Here is a 12111-nt window from a genome sequence, read left to right as displayed (position 1 = left end):
AAAATCAATTGAAATGCCAACTATATATGGATGGACCATATATGGAAAGGCTGGCCAGATCTGAGAATACTCTGATACTTGGGAGAGGTCATCTGTATTTCTAACCATCTATATATGTACAAATATGTATATATTTGACCAATGCACTTGGATTTTGATGGTTTGACTTTCCATTTTCTTCCATTTCCACTATAAGCATAGGATTCATTTCATCAGAGATTCTGATATTTGGGAACAATTCTCCACCTTGTTGTTCCATTGCTGTTCTATTTTAAAAAAAATTCATTTTGATTTCTTCTTTACCACATCTTTTTTTGTGGTGTATGTGTAATCCACATTTCATGACTGGAGATTTCTCTGAGGGCCTGGGAATTAGGAGAGATTGCAATAGTGAATGCAGAGTGGTAAAAGATAAAAGTTCACGCCTTGGGTTAACATTTATATCATATGTCATAATTTTTTCAAACATTCCCCTTATGGGGTCTCTCCTTTTGTCCTGGTTCTTTGCTTCCAGAGAGTACTGCAATCAGTATCTGGCTCCACGTGGAATCTTAATTTCTGTTTTTGGCCTCTTGGGTAAAATCTTTGATTTTAGAAAAAGAAATCGAGTATTACAGAAACTTTTTTTTTTCTGTTTCTCTATGAGTTAGTGTTCAGTGAATAACTCAACTAGAATATTTTTAAAGGGTAAAATGTATAAAGGTAGGTTCTCTCCCTCAGAAATAGCTAATTTAATTTTTAAAAAAGTTTCAGTTTTAAAATATGTCTCTGAATAAAAGAACACAGACTTTTGATTTACCTCAAAAAAATCAGACAATCAAAGTTACAGGGAAGTTGCATTTCCTTAATATCAAATCATGGATTTAGAGCTGCCAGGGGCCTTAGAAATCATCTTGTCCACTCCACTCATTTTAAAGATGAAAGATCTAAGACCCAATCAGGTTAAATGACTTGTTGAACATCCCATAGATACCAGGTGACAGAACTAAGATTAAAACTCGGGTTCTCTGCCTTCAGATAAGCACTGTTCCATACTACCTACAAGTAAAAAATGAGTTCAATTTTGTATATTGATTAGAACTCTTATGAATCAGGAGATGGGAAACTAGGGTTGTGTTTCTTCCTCTGGAACCCAATGCAGCCCCTCTGGTGCCTAATACAGTGCCTGGAATAAAACAAGCACTTAATAAGTGTTTATAGATTGACTAGGGCAGTGGAGGACCATTCTAATTGGGGCAATAATAGCTAGCTGTATTATCACTGTCCAGTGTAAAATTTTTTTTTTAAACTTAGGATTTTCTGTCCCTAAATATCTTCTCAGATGACAGAGACAGAGATGGAGACAGAGGGGAGGGGCACAGGGAGGAGGAGGGAGAAGGATGGAGGAAGAGGAGAAAGGATTGTTCCCTGTCCTCCCTTTTTCAAGAGGATCATGATATCAGGGAGGGGATGCCATGACAAACAAGTGAATGGAATAGAAGTGAGGGAGGGCTGAGCAAGGTCACCTGCCTCATTTTCTCCTCCAGAGCTATATGGCCCAGAGAGAGATCAAGATCACCTTGGAAACAATGGGAAACCTTGGTCTTTTTAATGCTAAGGTCTTCAACAGGCCTTGATTGAGGCAGCACCCATTCAGTGATTAAGGCTGGGGAGCAATTGAGCCAAGAATCTCTTCTTTCACCAAGTCCCCCCCAAATCTAAATCAATCAATCAATCTGGGGGGGGGTACCCTCAGGGTTTCTGACAAAAGCAGAAATGACTGGCATTTACATTCAGTCTGATTCTAACTTACACAATAACCCAATGGGGCTTGGACTAGGACCTATGGATGGCCAATGAGAATTGTTTTGGGTTTGCTTTAAGGCCTGTTCTTTAAGAAATAAATCTAGCCAGTAAACACCAAGATATCCTGGGAGGATTCAGAGGTGTGAAAAGTGAAAAAAAAATGCTTTTAATAAGGGTGTGGAAGGAGCCAGGAAGGGAGGGAAGAAAGGAGGGAGAAATATGGACATAAAAACACACAAAGAGTTGGAGAGACAGAAACAGACAGAGAGAACTGGAAGTTTTTGTTCCCAGAGAATTTTTCAGACATCAAAAGGAAGAAAGAGGAAAGCAGGTTCCATTGCTTTGGAGCAATTACAAAGCACATTTCCTGACTTCAAAGAGCAAAATATAGTCAAGTCTGTGCATTTGGATTATTATTTGGCAAGCTTGGAGAGGGAAGAGTCTGCCTTCAAGCGCACCTAGCCATGTATCTTTGATTCCCAGGAGTAGCTGTGTTCCTGGACATTCTCAGCCAAAGACTGTCCTGATCTAAGTTTTTAAGGGTAAGTTTTTCAAAGCAGAAGAGCTGATTATCTCAGCAATGTTGGCTTTCCCAGTGTATGAGGCAATATGGGGAGTTTTGTTGGGAAGAGTTGTGACAGTTGGATTGCAAAGACATTTTGTGCAAAGTATTTTGTGCCCCTATTTCTAGTGTTTGAAATAACCTGCCTTCTTAAATGAGCAATACAATCTCCATATTGTTGAGGGTCACCTAATGATCCTAAATGATGGGTCAGTGAATAAAACATTGATATCAGACCATGTTTCTGAATGTTTCTCAATCAGTAAAGATTTGTGGAATCCTAGGGCAGCTGGGTAGCACAGTAGAGAGGCCTTAAACAGGAACACTCCTATTTGTGAGCTCAAATCTGGCCCCAGCCACTTATTAGCTGTGTGACCCTGGCCAAGTCACTTAATCCTGTTTTCCTCAGCTTTGTCAATTGTAAAATGAGCTGGAGGAAAAAATGGCTAACCACTCCAGTATCTTCGGCAAGAAAACCTCGAATAAGATCACAAAGTGTCACAGAAAGCTACAAAAAACCCAAAAAAACAACAACAACAACAAACTCTCTTAAAACTATAGAAGAAATTAGAGATTTTAAGGGCCTGAACAAGGAAATAGCTCTGTGAGCAGAGAGAAGAGGAATGAGGCAAGATATCTTCTAAAGTGTTTGTAGTGGTGGCAAAGTACTGGAAAGCTGTAGGGCTGCCCATTCATTGGGGATTGGCTGAACAAGTTATGATATATGGTGCGGAAGAAATACTACTGTGCTGTAAGAAATAATGAGCTCAGGAGCTCAGAAAAAAAAAAAAAAAAAAAAAAAACAACCATGGAAATACTTGTGTGAAGTAATACAGTAAAATGAGCAGAAGCAAGAAAATATTCTAAACAGTAACAGTAATATTGTTTTATGAATAACTGAGTATATGTTATTTTGTCTGTTATAAATACTCAAATTAACTATAAATGATTATCCATATCCAGAGAAAGAACTGATAAATAAAAGTAAGTACAGAATAATTTTACACACATACAGATATACATATGTGTGTGTATATATATATGTTCATACACACACACACACAAGTATTGGTATTTAATGGTAGGCATCTGTAGGGTGGGTGAGGGGGGAAAATGCCATTTTTCTTAGAATTTTATGATATATTTAAAATAGGAAGTTGTATATAACAGATTTATAATTGCACATACCATCATCTTTGTTATAGTATTATGTAGAAATCCTTGTTTTCTTCCATAAGTTAAAAATGTAGTATCTTTTAAAAAGACATATAGTAGAGTTAGAAATGCTAAGATTTAGCAACTGCTTATGTATGTAGGTATGTAAAAGTGAAATATCAAAATTAACACTTCAGGTAACAAACATGGGTGATTAGAAGTATAATGGTGTATATAGTTAGAGATTAATCCCGTATATGATTGTGTGTATTACCAAGACAAAAATAAGAAAGTTCAGAAAAGGTATGGGCTTAAAGAGAAAGATGACGGAATGATATTTGCAATGTTGAATGAATTCTCTCTCTTTCCTCTCCTTTTCTATTGTCTGCTCTCTGTCTTCCTCTTTCCAAAACCTTTGTGTCTCCCTTACAGTTTCTGTCTGAGTTTTTTAATCCCTTGCTTTAACTTGTTATGGGCCAGATTCTTGTTTGGTTTTCCTGGGGTCTCTGGGAGCAGCCTTCATTTCAGTTCAGTAATCACCACAAGTACAGACAGGTGTTAAAGTCCAGATTCTTTTTTATTTCCTTCCTGGTGCTGGGTAGCTTTCTGGAGAGCCTTTCAGTCTGGCCTTGGTCTTAGTGGGGGAAGCAGGAGGCCAGGCTAGCTACCAGGAGCCTGACTGAGATCGAATGAACCTCTCCTCTCTCCTTGATTCTGAGAACTTGAGCTCCTGCCCCCAGTCCTTTATCTTCTCTGCCTCTGAATGAATCTAGCTGAGGATCCCAGCTTATATGCTCTACACCGAGTATAAACCAATCATTATATCACTAGGAAACCATTATTTGTTGTAGGCTTAAATCAATCACACTCAACTTAGAGAACTATTAAGCACCATGCTAAACTAGATAACCATTGTCTCATCAATTCCATTTAGTTAGTACCTTGTAAGCATCCTTGTTTCAAGTTCAGAGTTCTGGGCCATAACATCTCCTGCTTTCTTTTGTTTTAGAACATAGGTGGTCATGCTCTCCCTGATTTCTTAAGGAGGTGAGAACCCCCAAAAAGGAGGTGATCACACCTTCCCTGATTCCTCAAAAGAATGGTGAAAACACCATAAAAGGTGGTGATTATGCCTTCTCTGACATCTCAGGAAGGGAGATGAAAACACCAAAAGAAATGGGAAATCAAACCAGATTAGTGAGTTCCTGAAGGGGCTCACTTGAAACAGGTATACATAAATCCATCAACATTGGAGTTATTACATAAGCACATAGCAATATAGCACAGGCTAATAGTGATTTAACAAACAACATGAATCAACATGAGACATTATACATGTCCATAAGTCCTAGAAATAGTCCAAAACCAATCTATTATCCATTACTTCACATGTGTAGGGAATCCAATGATTCCTGCAAGTTTGGAAGTCCTGCAACAGTCTCATCATCAGCCATGCTCTTTCAGTGTCAGATGATACTGTCTTCTCCTTAGTTTTGAGGTTTTTCTCTTTTTTCTGTCTCTCTCCCATGGACAAGGCGAACACAGCTCATTGGCACCCGTCTGACTCCTTCTCTATCTGTAAAAACACAAGCAAACCCGTTTTCCCAAGCAATTAACCTATCTAGTCCCTTCTATTTGCCACTTTCTAAATCTCTCCTCATCACCTGGCAATTACATTGGAGCTGCTTGCACTGGATACTGCCCTTCTGTCAGGTTAAAAAGCCTGTATTCTCCCCAGTTATAATCCCTTTTTGAGATCTGATTGTTTTTTGGCTGATTGTCATGTAATCCCTTACTTCTAGAGGTTCTCTGGGTGTAACCTCAGCTGCCACCTGTTTTTTGTTTGAGACCCTGGCTCCACCTCTCATTTCCCTGGGTCAATCTACAGTCTGAGGCCTAATGGAAGCTGTGGTGGCATTTTGAACATGGGGTTTTGGGTCTTCTTTTACCCTGTCTTGCCTCTGAATCTGAGGGCTTTCTGAGTCCCAGTTTATATGCTCTACACTGAGTATAAAGTAATCATTATATCTCTAGGAAACCATTATTTGTTGTAAGATTAAATCAGTCATACTGAACTTAGAGTACTATTAATCACCATGCTAAACTAGATAACCATTGTCCCCTCAATTCTACTTAGTTCCTTATAAGCATCCTTGTTTCAGGTTCAGAGTTCTGGCCCATAACATTAACTTTTTCTAAATCTCTTTCCTTCTGCTTCTTTTTCTTTCTTGATCTCTCTTTTTTTAACTAGCTCTCCTTTTTTACTCTGTTTCTTTCTGTCTTGCTACCTGTTTCTTTCTCTTTCTCACTCTATTTTTCATTCTCTAGCTTGTTCTCTGTCTCTCATGCTTTCCTCTCTCTCCTTTTCTTTTTTCAGTCTGTCATTCATTCTTAGGCTACTTTTTACTTACTGTCTCTTTGTGCCTCTTTCACTCCTCTCTGTTTCTCTCTTTTTCTCACTGTCTTTTGCTTGCTCTCTCTCTTTTTGTGTCTGTCTATTTCCCTCTCTCTGTGATTCTGTTCCTCTCTTGTCTTTCTCTTACAGCTTTACACCACCCTTCAGATCCTCATGGCTTCTACAGGTACCATCTTCCCCTCCCCCCAAAAGGGAGGCAGACTGACTCCTGGGAAATAACCAGCCTGTAGGAGTTCCTCTCCTCCTTCTCCACCCTCCCATTTTATCTTGAGTGCTACAAAGTATCATACCCAGAGTAATCAGGGATGTCTACATTGCTACATGTGTCTTTGTTTTTGGCAACATGTATCTTTGTCAGGAGATCACATTGTGTCTCCTCCAACCTGTTCTTTTCACTTCTCCTTTGTGGTTTAGAGCTGGGCCATCCTTCCAGCCTCTCACGCTGTCAATTTCAGCCCAACATAGTCCACTCCTCATCCTCTCCCAGCTAACATTTCAGTTACCTGAATCAGTTGCCACTTCATTATTCTTCTCCTCCACATCTCTCTTGTCTGTCACCTTGATGCTCAGGTAGCTGCTCTCCTGCCCCCAGCCCTCATTCTGGACCATTGCAGGAGTGTGCTGCTTGGTCTTCCTGCAGCCAGGCTCTCCCCTCCATTCCATTCTCTGTACCCTGAAGCTGCAATGAGATCCCCAAAGTGCCAAGCTGCCCATGTCAATGCCTTGTTCAAGAAATCCCCGTGGTTCCTCCCTGACCAACTTTAAATATTAGAATTTCTATGTTGATCTTCTCCCTTCAGGATTTCAAATTTGGAGTAAGCTTCATAATAAGTACCATTCTTAATAGGGATACATACATGCACACACACATAAGTACATATACATATACATATATATATATATGTATATAATTTATAAATAAGCACACACATTAGAGGTTCAAAAATGTTTTACTGATAGAGTTGAATGTGATCAAAACAAGTTAGGAGACTACTTCCTTTGAGATCATCTATTCTATCCTCCTCCTCACTTTCCAGAGGAGAAAACATAGATTGAAGAAGGTTAACTTAATTTACTCAAGATCACTCAGGTAATAGGCAGCTGAGTTAGGATCTAGACTCATGTTCTCTAGTCCCAAAGCCAGTATTTGTTCCACTCTAAGAATCAGAAAGTTGTTCAAGTGTTTTAGCAACATTGTGACCCAGTGGAGGTTTTCTTGGCAAAGATACTGGAATAGTTGGCCATTTCCTTCTCTGGCTCATTTCACAGAGGAGGAAGCAGAATTAAGTGACTTACCCAAAGTAACACAGCTACTGAGTATCTGAAGTCAGATTTGGACCGATAAACGTGAGTCTTCCTTGTTCCAAACCTAATGCTCAGTACTGTTTTCCCTATATCCAGAGTACTCAATTTGCAGCACAAACTAACTGTCCAATAACAGTAATAGCTAACATCAAATAGTGATTAATGTGTGCTAAACACTTTACAATTATCTCATTTGATCCTCACAACTATCCTGGGAGATAGATGCTATTGTTAACCCCATCTCATCACTGAGGAAACTGAGGCAAATAGATTAACTGACTTACCCAGGGTCACCCTGATAGGTCCAGGGCTGTGTTTGAACTCTCATTGCCATCCCTTTGCTACCCTAGTTGCTTCTGGTTGTCACTGCACAGCCTGAGGTATGAGACCTGGTGTTTCCACAGAAATATGCAAATATAAGAAAAATCCTGTGAGGACAGCATTCTTTTGTAGATCTTATAACTTGAATTTAGAATTAAAACCTGACTAAAGTGACAGGGGGTTCTGGAGACAGAAAAGTAGGATGAAGTTTGTAGCTTAGCTGTAGGTCACATGCTTAATTTCTTTATGAATATTAACTTTTCCTCCCCAGGAGGAGCTTAGGCTTATCTTAATGATCATGTAATAGATGTGATGGGAGGGGGAACATATATAGGGATAAGTATGTGTGAGATGAAGCAGGAAGTTGTATGTCCTGGAGCAGCCAGCAAAGGGATGAATGGGAGGGACCTTGTGGCCAGCAAGAAGGATAGAGTGCTTGATTCTTTCTCCTAGTGTACGCCTGTTCTATAAAGGACACACGGGCTTTTGCGGGTGTGGAATAAAACAGCTTTAACTTCATCCCTCTCTGAGTCCAAAGGTCTATTTCTTACCTCATTGCCTTCAGAAGATAATCTTTACAGAAGAATCTTGGTAAAGTAGAGCCTTGGGTGGAAGTGGCACTCAGTAGCATGTGAATCCATCAAGATCATGATTCCTGCTGCAAAAGCATTGCAGATAATATAAGAAGAATGCATAATTCAATGCCATGTCAAGGTTCAAAGAGTTGAGATTAGACCTTGTTGCATAGCTCTGCTAATACAGAAGGGATCAAATAGAATACTGCAAATATTCCTGTCCAAAGAATGAGCTTCACATACAAAATTAGAGGTGGTAAAGAGAACTGTAGCCTTCAAGCCTGGAAATGTCCAATTCAAGAGGAATCGAGGTCAGGTGAGATGGGTTCAGAGGGCACAGAATGGTCACTGCCCTAAAAAATTGGCCCCCAAATTGGAATCTATTCATTGTCATTGACTATTAGAGTCAAGAATCCTGAGTTCTGGCCCTAGCTCAACTGTTAGATAGTAGTGAGACATTCCCAAAGTCATGTCCCCTTAAAGGGCATAGTTCCCTCATTGATTAATGGAAGGAGTTAACTTTCTAGAAGCTGCTGAATTAGATCATATCAGGTTCCAATTATATGATCATGGGATCATGGAATTGAAAAGGATTGTAGAGATAATCTGCTTTAACCCCTCATTTTAAAGATGAGGAAACTGAGTCCTGTAGAGAAAGTGACTTGTCCAAGGTCACATGTAACAGGTAATAGCCCTGGGATTTGAAATTGCAATTCTCCATCTACATGCTTTCCCATTGCATCACCCTGTAATTCTCAAAGAGAAGTCTTGAAGGGGAGGGCCTCAGTTTATTTCTTTATCAATTCATAATCTCCAGGAAGCAGTGGGGCAGAAAATATCTTTAACTTTGCATCCAGGAAGACCTATGTCCTAAGCCCATCTCAGAAACTTATTTTTGGAATGTACTCAATTCCTCAATTAATTTGGCTTCCTCATCTGTAAAATGGGTATTAACTACTGCATAGACTGGTTCTGGAGATCAAATGAAATAACATATGTAAAATTTTGCAAACCTTCCAATGCTCCATCAGTGCTAGCTATCCTTGGTTTTCCTGGACTAGTTACTTTATAACTAAAAGAACTCTATAATTCTTATTTTTAAAGGAAAGACCAGAAAATGAGGTTCATTGCTATACATATTAAGTTAAAAACAGGTTCTAAGGTACCAGAGATTTTCAACTTTTACTTTTCTCCCCCTAGCTTAGTCAAAGTTATAATTAAATAAAAATCACATTTATCAAGAAATATTCTGAGTCCTTCTAACTTTCAAATGCAAGGATGCCTAAAGTGTACTGGAGGGTTGGGTGAAGGTGGGATGGAGTGGGGTTGGGGCATGTATTTCCTTTCCCCCAGAGTGCTTTGCAAGCTATGAACTCACGGATTCCTACATAAGCCTGTGTACAATTTAGGGTCACCTCCTGTTTGTACCTTCCTTCAGTCAGTCAATAAGTAGAAAGAGTAGCAGAAGGATAGAAGTCACTTGGTATGGATCATTGTGCCCATTAGAAGTGAAATGTGAACTAACTCATGTTGTAAATAGTCCAGCGAAGTTAAAACATTAGCCCATCATCTGATGGTGCCATTAGGGAAATGTTAGTGCTGGATTCCATATTAATCATTCTATAATTCTTTATTGTTTCGCATTGCAAGGTTTCTTGTGGCATTGTACCATATTTGGAAGAAAAACAAATTGTTTTCTGACCCTCCCTCTCCCCTCCTTACTTCCCTTCCTTAAGGCCATGGATGATGTGAGATTTTTTTTTTTTTTTACTGTTACCTGTGTCAAATCCATTTTATTTCTTTCTGGTTCTCTCAGTGGTATTGAGGTGGGGATGTGGGGGGGAGATGTCTGGAGGCAACTGATGTAGAGAGAAGATTTATTAAATTAAAAAGAGAAATGGGTAAAAGAGAAATTAAAAAGAAAAAGTTTTTCTTCTCCACATCAGATGTGTGCAGTGGGGAAAATGAGGAGGGTTTCCCAAGCTCATGACAGCAGCATGGCTTGGGCCTCTTGTCTCTTGCTTCTTCTCAGGGAAACCAGGCCCAAACCAATGGGTAGATCACTTGTTCCCTGACATTGACCTGCCCTGATCCTTTAAGATATGAACTCATGGGAGTATTTCTAATGGGTCATCTTAAGTACAATAAGCATCTTCTCCATTTCTTGTGGCCTCAGTGCAGGCGGCAGGGGTGGGCAGCGTGAGTATAATTGCATCCAGAGAAAGGTTTTACAATAAAAAATGTAAAGAGAAAGAGGTAAAGGCATCATTTTTAGACTCGAACCTGGCTCTGTGTGGGCAGGGCTGGGGTGAGTGTACAGCTGCTGCAGTGGCAGAGGTGGGGGAGTGGAGGCCAGGCTCCCCAAGTTCCCTCAGTGGCTGATACAGCCACTTACGGGGGTGGGGTGGGGAGGTGGGCAGGGAAGGCGGTGATTCTGTATCTTGCAGGAAGCTCTAGGTGTTGCAGCTCAGAGGAGTCACTCACTGAACATGGGCTGGTTTAACCTTCCTGGATCTCGCTGCCCAAGTCTTCCCTGCTTGTGGGTGCTGTCGTTGCACTTTAGGAACTGAAGGGCTGAGAAGGACGGCGAGTTTACAGCCTTCTCGGGGGCTTCAACTCCTCCCCAGATGAGCGCACACAGAGCTGGGGAAGAATCAGTCAGTGCTATTTGTGCTGTGTAAGGAATACAGTCGTCTCTGGCTTACTTATTTTCTTGTTGTGGCTCCCCTGTTTTCTTGTCCTGGGCTACTGATGTCTGGAAACTCTCTGGAATCTGTGGTGACAGGGAGAGAGGGCCACCGACACCCAGGGAAACTCCAGAGAGGTCTTGATACAGGTGGTTCTTGAGCTGACCTTCCAGGAGCTTAGTGGTTTCCATGAAAAATTCATTAAAAATGAGTTCTTGCTGTCTGCCAACTAGGGGAAGGGATCGAGGAAGGGAAGGAAAAAGTCGGAACAGAAGTGAGCGCAAAGGATAATGTTATAAAAAAATTACCCATGCATATGTTGTCAATAAAATGTTATAATAAAAATAAAAATAAAAATAAAAGAAGGGAGGAGGGATGGATAGATGAGGAAGTAAAGGGTGAGGGAAGAAGACAAGGGAGGAATCCTTGGGTGGGGAGTGATTAAGTAATAGTAAACCAAATTATGGAGCAGAATTGAATGAAAGAATGAAAGAGGCAGAAGAGATAGGAAAGACACATGTGTATCTGGAGTATGTGTATATGTGCAAGTATGTGTATGTATGTATATATCTACATATGTATATATAAATATACCTTAAAAAATGAGTTCTTGAAACTAAAGCTTCTTTATCCTAAAGCATGAACAATAGGGAGTCTTGGGTGGGCACAGAGTGGGGGATGATGCTTAGTTATTCCATCATTCAGGTTTTCCTTCTGTGGATACAGATCAGAGGACTGACTCAGGTGCTTTCATATGATATTTAGAAACTCATTCAGAGTGGAAGACACATTGCAATCTGGGGATGTAAAGGGCAGAAATCATTTCTGTATTTAAAAAAAAAACTAAAATCAATTATTAACTGGTGTAAGATGTGACTATTAAAAATGATGACTAATAGCTAAAGAGGAACAAAAGGACTTTAAAAGATACCACTAACATGCATACATATATAGATATGGATATGGATGTATGTATATAAACAGCTTTCAAATAAATAAGATTTGGATTAAAAAAAAACCTTGTGGTATATGATTTTAAAAGATTCAAATCTCTTTTTGAATGACATAAGATGATACCTCACTTGTTTGTTTCTTATTTTGAATAGGCAGGGAAAGATCTTTCATTTATTAAAAACTAGATAAATGAATGTATAGGAACACAGCATCAAGGTACTAAACTAAGGATGTGCATAGTGAAGCTTCCGAGCTACCAGCATGATCCATATTTCAGTTCAATTGTAAGTAACTCTTTAACTTCAGGTAAAACTTCAAAAGAAAGGAAATTATATAAGCATTTCAGGACTG

At 39.6% G+C, this 12111-nt stretch overlaps 1 protein-coding gene and 1 long non-coding RNA gene across 2 annotated transcripts in view; both read right to left on the bottom strand.

Moving 5' to 3' along the window:
• LOC127547244 (zinc finger protein OZF-like) overlaps positions 1-12111 on the bottom strand; it is a 170947-nt gene that overhangs the window by 98824 nt on the left and 60012 nt on the right. The window lies entirely within an intron of this gene.
• On the bottom strand, positions 3264-8746 carry LOC127547249 (uncharacterized). The gene is made up of 4 exons (XR_007950108.1): positions 8096-8746; positions 7508-7612; positions 6422-6597; positions 3264-5078 (listed from the first exon to the last, which is right to left on the bottom strand). It is a non-coding gene; the product is annotated as an uncharacterized LOC127547249 (long non-coding RNA).

Source organism: Antechinus flavipes, chromosome 2, assembly GCF_016432865.1.
Source record: "Antechinus flavipes isolate AdamAnt ecotype Samford, QLD, Australia chromosome 2, AdamAnt_v2, whole genome shotgun sequence".
Lineage (NCBI taxonomy): Eukaryota > Metazoa > Chordata > Mammalia > Dasyuromorphia > Dasyuridae > Antechinus > Antechinus flavipes.
This window is presented reverse-complemented; position numbering and strand designations above follow the sequence as displayed.